The following is a 7,553-nucleotide window of genomic DNA, read 5'->3' as shown; positions in this document are numbered from 1 at the left end:
ATAACCCGGTAGTCCGTGAAATCACGAAGGATTTCAAACCAACTTCCATTCCAGTCAAGATCGTAATAAGTTTAGCGGTCACCATCACATATTACATAAAAGTTCACATCTCAGATACATCAGAGTTTAAACATAGTTATTACAAAACAAGTTTCAAATAAAAGTAGCGGAAGCCATTTGTTCAAAACCACACACACTCACATGGAGTTCAAATACAGTGCCAGCTAATGATCATCTCCAACAAAAGCATTAGACGAGACATAAGGAATGACCATGCCCATGGTCCTAAGCATCACCCATCGCAGGATAAAGGCAGTTGATACAGTAGCCGTAATACATCTATCCATCTGTAATAAGTGGGAATAAAACCCTGAGTACGAGAAGGTACTCAGCTAGACTTACCCGACATAACCAAAAATAAGTGACACCAAGAATTATGAAGACTTTATAGTAGGGTAGCTGACTTATTTGCAAAAAGAAGCATTTTTAGCATTTCAAGAACCTTTTCAAAAGCATTATTGTCAAGTTAATTATTATTAACCTGTCGACTAGATTTGCACCTATACTAGAGCAAATATGTGATTAAGCCAATAATGATAACCAATGATCATTAACAACTTCCATATTATTATATTCATTATAACTGTCCAAGTGTTCCATTAACATTACTACGATGAAGTAACTCAAGTCAAGTGCTCACTATCCAGGAGCGATAGTGATTCGAATTGATTCCTAACCAGCTTATGATTTATTCCTTACACAAACCTCACTCACCCGCTAAAGTAAGGTATTGATCACCGAGTCAACTATCTAGGAATCTCAAGTTTGCCAGGAACCACATGTACCTGGGGGATGACCGACTGCACTTTGGTCTTATCATCTCGCCCCTGTGTCCTACCACACCTGCTCTGGCACAGTGCACTGCGGGCAATCTACTCGACCCAAATAATCTCCCAGCTTCGCGGTCGGAAGGTACTTTATCCGGCCAGCTAAATGTAAGGCATGCGTTCAACATGACTTGAGGCCCAACAGTGGTCAGTCCTTAATCGACACAGATGGAAAGCACTACAGTTCAAAACTCTGTAAGTCTCTGTCTGGTCTCAACTTCATTTAACACTTAGTTATACCATGACTACATAGTTATCCAAGCAAATCCAGGTAACCACCTATAGCTCGCAGATGATAGGAAATCACTCGACTTCTACCGGTCTAAGCTAGCTAAGCATTGACTCGACTGTGGATACTAGGGTAACAAGGATATAGTATAACAAAGGTAGACAAGGTATAATGCAGCAACGGTTGCAAATAACTCCTGAATGTAATGCATCAATTAAAGTAAAGCATTTAATTAATAATTATAAACCAGGAGAAATGCTTCGGGGCTTGCCTCTCTCGAAGGAGCTCGGGCGGTGATCGGGACACTATGGAAGTTCCTCAACGTCCTCCTTGTCGGCTTCGAGCACTTCCTACGGCTGCACCTCGAGCTGCTCCTCGGGCTCCTTGGGTATGACGACTGGGTTCTCAGTTTGCGATCTTGTATGATGCAATGTGCGTAAGTGCTTATGCAATCGGTGCATCGGATGAGATGAATACAATGGATATGCTTGAATGCAAGGTAGTCAACATCATCCAAGAACATATACTACAAGCACATGTCATCTACTATATTCTCTTCTACTACTAATATGCTAAGTCAACACATCTTATTAAATGCTTCAAAGATACACCAAAGCTTTACTAATTTCTTAATCACACATAAAGCAACACTTGATTAAACCCTAATTAATAATAGGTTTGAATAGTAACATCTATTTTTATTGCTTAGAAAAATCTTAGAAAATTACCATAGCACAGTACTACCCTAAGTAGTCTACCATCAGATTTTCATGGTATTTGAATGAGTGGATTAGCCTACACAAAAATAACAAGCTATGGCATGATTATGAACATGAAAATACTTTGTACTGTGAAAAGTGTGAAACAATAGAGTTAGTATTTTTCCTATGATCTTCATAGCATACAATCATTGTACAAAAATTATCACATGCATGTTTTATACAATCTTTGCTCTCTAGCAAAAATAACAAAAATCAGCCATTAAAGGCACTTGAACTACACCTCATTATTTTTCTACAGCACATGCATGACACATTTTTTTTCTAGGAAGTACATTACATAAGAAGATTAACAAACTTGGAATCATATTTTTCTAAAGCCTATAGGTTTTTCTACACATTTTTCAAGTTATCAGCAATATCAATGATTAAATAAAGCTCTACAGAAAAGTATCTTAAAAATGACATGCAATAATTTTCTCATGTAGATCTAGTGACAAGGAACCTAGAAAAATTTATTTCAATAGATTTGGAGCAAATTTGAGTATACAAACATTTTCCAAATCATTTCTCCTTTCAAATAATAAAGAAAACTAAAAATGAAAACTTCCTATTGCTACTGGGCCGGCCCGAGGGAACCATCTGGCCCACGGCCACACTCGGCCTGCTCAGACCGAGCGAAGGGGAGTGCGGTGGCCTGGCTCAGGCTTCGGCCCACAGCCACTTGGCCTAGCTCGGCCGAGGCGAAGGGCCATGCCGACGTCGAGACGCCACGACGACGTGGCTCGGCCAGTGGGGCAGCGGTCGTTGTCGGCCGGGTCAGGGCAAGCGGGCGAGCGCACGGGGTTTGCAAGGAGGTGGCAAATGAGAGCAGCAACTAGGAAGGGTGGGAGGAGGGGAGGAAGGATGCCTTCCACGGCGGCTGAGCACGGCGGCGCCATGGCCGATGGCGGCGAAGCTTGCAAAATGGCTCTACCTTTGCTCAAAAGCGTCACGTCTGTGAGCACCAGGTGCCGGAGAGCGAGGCAGAGCTGCTGGCGCTTGATTGCTGGCCGTGGTGGAGCACCGACGGCGAATTCGACCGGCGGGGCTGCGGTGGCACTCGGTGGCGAGAAAGCGGAGCGCGTGCGGGCGGAGCAGAGAGGCAGCGTGGGAGAATGGAGTGGCGAGCGCAGCGGCTTTGACAGATATAGGCGGGCACATGGGAGCGGAGGCAGACCGGCTGTGACGCGCGGCGGGCGTCGCCGACGCATGGCCGCCACGTGGTGGGCGTGCTCTGGCATGGTCGGGACGCAACGCATGGGAACAGGCGCGGCGCAGCGCTGGGCAGGCCGGACGCGGCGCTGGGTTGGGCTGAACACGGGGCACGCGAGAGGCGGGCGCTGCTGCAGGCCGGGCTGGCTTCGGCCGTGGGCCGAGAAACGAGGCGGCGGCCCGTGAAAGGAGAAAAGCCTTTTTCAAATTATGTTTTCAAGAAATTTTCAAATACCAGTTTTCAAATATCATTTTGAGCAAGAAAATGACATCTTTTGAAAATGTCCCAAAAATGAAAGTTGCTTAGAATTTTAATTCTCTATAACTTTGCTTTTAGGTCCAAAGTCCAATTCTTGCTAGATTTTGAATTATAAATTTAAAGTAAATTTTAACTCAAAACCCTAATTTTGGAGAATTATTTTTAAAGCAAAATTTGGCAATAATTTAAATACAAACTTTGCTCCAAAAATTGTGCTAAATAATTCTAGATGATTTACAATCATAGTCAAACATGTTTTACTAATCTAGCAAGCATAATTTGGGCAAAAACAACTCTAAACAAGTGTATGCAACATTTACGTTTTACGAGCATGTTTTGTATGTTTCGAAGCAGTGTTTCAGTTGTTATTTACATGATTAGGCATGTATGATTAGGATGCTTGATGATGCATGATATGCATGATTTGTAGTGCCTAAATGCTGGCATAACATCGGGTGTTACACCTACCCTCTTGTGGAGAGTTCTGCACTTTGTGGGGTACCATGAACTGCCCCTTTATCATTGGATTGATGAGTACCTAGAAGGACAGCCATGGTACAAGGTGCGGCTCATTATACCAGCCCGCACACAACCGCCCTTCTGGCAGGAGTGGAAGCAGAATCGGAAGAGGAAGAGGTGGAGCCTGAGGAAGGAGATGGTCCTATTGTTGACCTCGATAGTGATCATGACGAGGATTAGACCGCGTAGTATTTAGTATAAGTGCCTGATACATCATCATTGGATTTGTAATGGACCTGTAGTTTGGAATTGGAATTGGTAATTTGAACTCATGTAAAATTGTTATTTGCATGACTATTGCACGTCCGGTTAGAACCCTAATTCCAGTTGAGCTATCTGAGCTCATGATTTGGATATTAACGTGCTACGAGTCCGATGAGCGATCAAATTGGTGATGTCATGTTGCGAGAATGAATTGTTATGCCTCTGTTTTTATTGTGAATTTGAGAGTTTTCTCCAGTAATTTCAGTTTGGCATGATTATGATTCATCTACAATCTTGTGGCATCAACCGATAATCGCTTATTGTTGTAACATCGCAGATGACGCGCACCCATGCTAGAGCTGGTAGCAGCCATGATGGTAATAATGATGACTTACCACCACCGCCGCCACCATCCGCTCAGGTGTTCTTTACCCAGTTCTTGGAGAGCCAAAGGACAATGGAAGAAGCTCTACGCCTCATTGCGCAAAACACTGCTCGTGGCCACCCACATCAACCAGGGGCTGAGCCAAATTAGCACAGTACATTCAAGGAATTTCTAGATACGAAGCCTCCAATCTTTAAGGTGGCTGAGAAACCACTACAGGCTGACGAGTGGCTCAATACCATTGAGCAGAAGTTTCGTTTGCTAAGGGTCACAGAGCATCTGAAAGCTGAGTATGCTTCTCATCAGCTGCAAGGACCAGCAGGGATCTGGTGGACGCATTTCCTGTCGTCTTTGCCTGCTAATGCGCGAGTGACCTGGGAACAGTTCAAGCTGGCTTTTAGGGGACATCATATTCCCCTGGGCCTAATGCGCATGAAAGCGGCTGAATTTATGAGGCTCACTCAAGGAACGAAGACCCTCACAGAATATATGCACGCATTCAACAACTTGGCCAGATACGCTCTAGGTTTTGTGGATACTAAGGAGAAAAAGATAGAGAGCTTTAAGCGAGGTCTGGGTATCAAACTAATGAAGACCATGGCCAATTCTAGGTGTGCCATGTACAATAAGTTTATTAGTGATGCTTTGACCCAAGAAAACCACAATAACATGCATGCCATTGCTAAGGGTCGCAAGAGGGCATATGAGGCAGGTGCCTCCGGATCTTCACAGTCAAAAGCACCTATCACAACTAGGCCACAATTCCGTCCACCTGCACCCAAGTTTAGGCCTCCACCACCTAAGGCTCAGAACGATAGACCTCAAAAACCATTCCATAAGGCATTCACTATTGCCTTACCAAAAGGGACTGGCAGTTAGGGGAGCTCCACAGGACCTCGGAATAATTAGCCATGTTTCAACTGCAACCAAATGGGTCATTGGGCCAAGGAATGCCCCCACCCCAAGAAGAATGGCAACCCAAATCAGAACAATTAGAGGTAGGTGAACACAAGGGCACGTTCAGGATACGTGCATTATACCGTTATTGAGGAAGTGCCCGCTGGAGAAGTTGTCATGGCTGGTATGTTTCTCGTCAACAAGCATCCCGCTGTTGTTTTATTTGATTCAGGAGCTTCTCATTCATTTATGAGTCAAGCATTTGCATCTAGACATGATCAGGAAATAATTAAAGTAAGCAAAAGGGGTTATAATATAAATTCAGTAGGAGGTACTATTACTACCAAAAAGATAGTAAAAAATATACTCATCTCTATACAAGGGAGGGAGTACACAATAGATTTGATAATATTGCCCGGGTTATCGATAAGTGTAATCTTAGGCATGAATTGGATGAAGTATCATGGTGTTCTTATTGACACTAGCACCCGTACTATTATGTTGAGAGAACCCACGGGAGGGAATGCTTTTCTAGTACCACTCTCCCGCAATTTTGAACTCCAACATTTAGCTTGTGCTATCCAAACCACCACACTTTGTGATATCCCAGTGGTTTGTGAGTTTTCGGATGTATTTCCAGAGGAATTACCAGGCTTACCACCTGATAGGGATGTGGAATTTAAGATTGAGTTAGTGCCAGGTACGGCACCCATATCAAGAAGGCCCTATAGAATGCCACCCAATGAGTTAGCAGAACTTAAGGTTCAATTACAAGATCTATTGGACAAGGGTCTTATCCAACCTAGCTCATCTCCGTGGGGATGTCCAGCCTTGTTTGTGAAAAAGAAGGACAAGTCATTGAGAATATGTGTAGATTACAGACCACTCAATGCTGTGACCATCAAGAACAAATATCTATTGCCTCGCATCGACATCTTGTTCGATCAGCTAGCGAAGGCAAAGGTATTCTCTAAAATTGACTTGAGATCAGGCTACCATCAGATAAAGATCCAACCGGAGGATATACCTAAAACTGCTTTCTCTACTAGGTACGGCTTATATGAGTATTTGGTTATGTCTTTTGGACTAACAAATGCTCTGGCCTACTTCATGTACCTGATGAATTCAGTATTCATGCCTGAGCTCAACAAGTTTATGGTCATGTTTATCGATGATATATTGATTTATTCAGAAAATGAGTCAAATCATGAAGATCATCTGAGGATTGTTTTATTTAGATTAAGGGAGCATAAGCTATATGCGAAATTTAGCAAGTGTGAGTTTTGGTTGAGCAAAGTACCTTTCTTAGGTCACGTCTTATCAAGGGATGGAATCTTTGTAGACCCATCAAAAGTACAAGAGGTCATGGATTGGAAAGCCCCAACCACGGTTCATGAAGTTCGGAGTTTTCTAGGGTTAGCAGGATATTATCGTCGTTTCATTCCAGATTTCTCAAAGATAGCTAAGCCTATGACTAGACTACTTTAGAAAGATGAGAAGTACAAATGGATACCAGAATGTGAAGCAGCTTTTCACACCCTTAGGACTTTGTTGACTACCGCACCTGTGCTAGCACAACCAGACATTGAAAAGCCTTTTGATGTATTTTGTGATGCATCAGGAATAGATTTGGGATGTGTGATTATGCAAGAAGGAAGAGTTATTGCATATGCTTCTCAGCAATTGAGAAAGCATGAAGTCAACTACCCTACACATGATTTAGAACTTGCAGCAGTTGTTCATGCGTTAAAGATATGGAGACCTTATTTGTTGGGCAATGTATGTCATATATATACTGACCACAAAAGTCTCAAGTATATCTTTACCCAACCAGAGCTGAACATGAGACAACGAAGATGGTTAGAATTGATTAAGGACTATAATTTAGAAGTGCATTACCATTTGGGTAAAGCTAATGTAGTAGCAGATGCACTCAGTCGAAAGTCCCATTGCAACACTATAGAAGCATTATTGGAAGATGGATTCAACTTGTTACACCCTGCGGTACTACACAATATCACGATCAGTTGTTCACTTAAGAGAAAAATCATAGAGCTGCAGTAGACAGATATAGGAATAAGTCACATCAAAAGAAAAATGCAAGAGCAAGAGACCAAGCATTTCAGATTGGACGAAAGAGGTGTTTTATGGTTTGAGGACCGACTTGTGGTACCAAAAGACCATGAGCTAAGGAATCAAA

The sequence above is a fragment of the Miscanthus floridulus genome, chromosome 1, assembly GCF_019320115.1.
Source record: "Miscanthus floridulus cultivar M001 chromosome 1, ASM1932011v1, whole genome shotgun sequence".
Lineage (NCBI taxonomy): Eukaryota > Viridiplantae > Streptophyta > Magnoliopsida > Poales > Poaceae > Miscanthus > Miscanthus floridulus.
Note: the sequence above shows the minus strand (reverse complement) of the source record.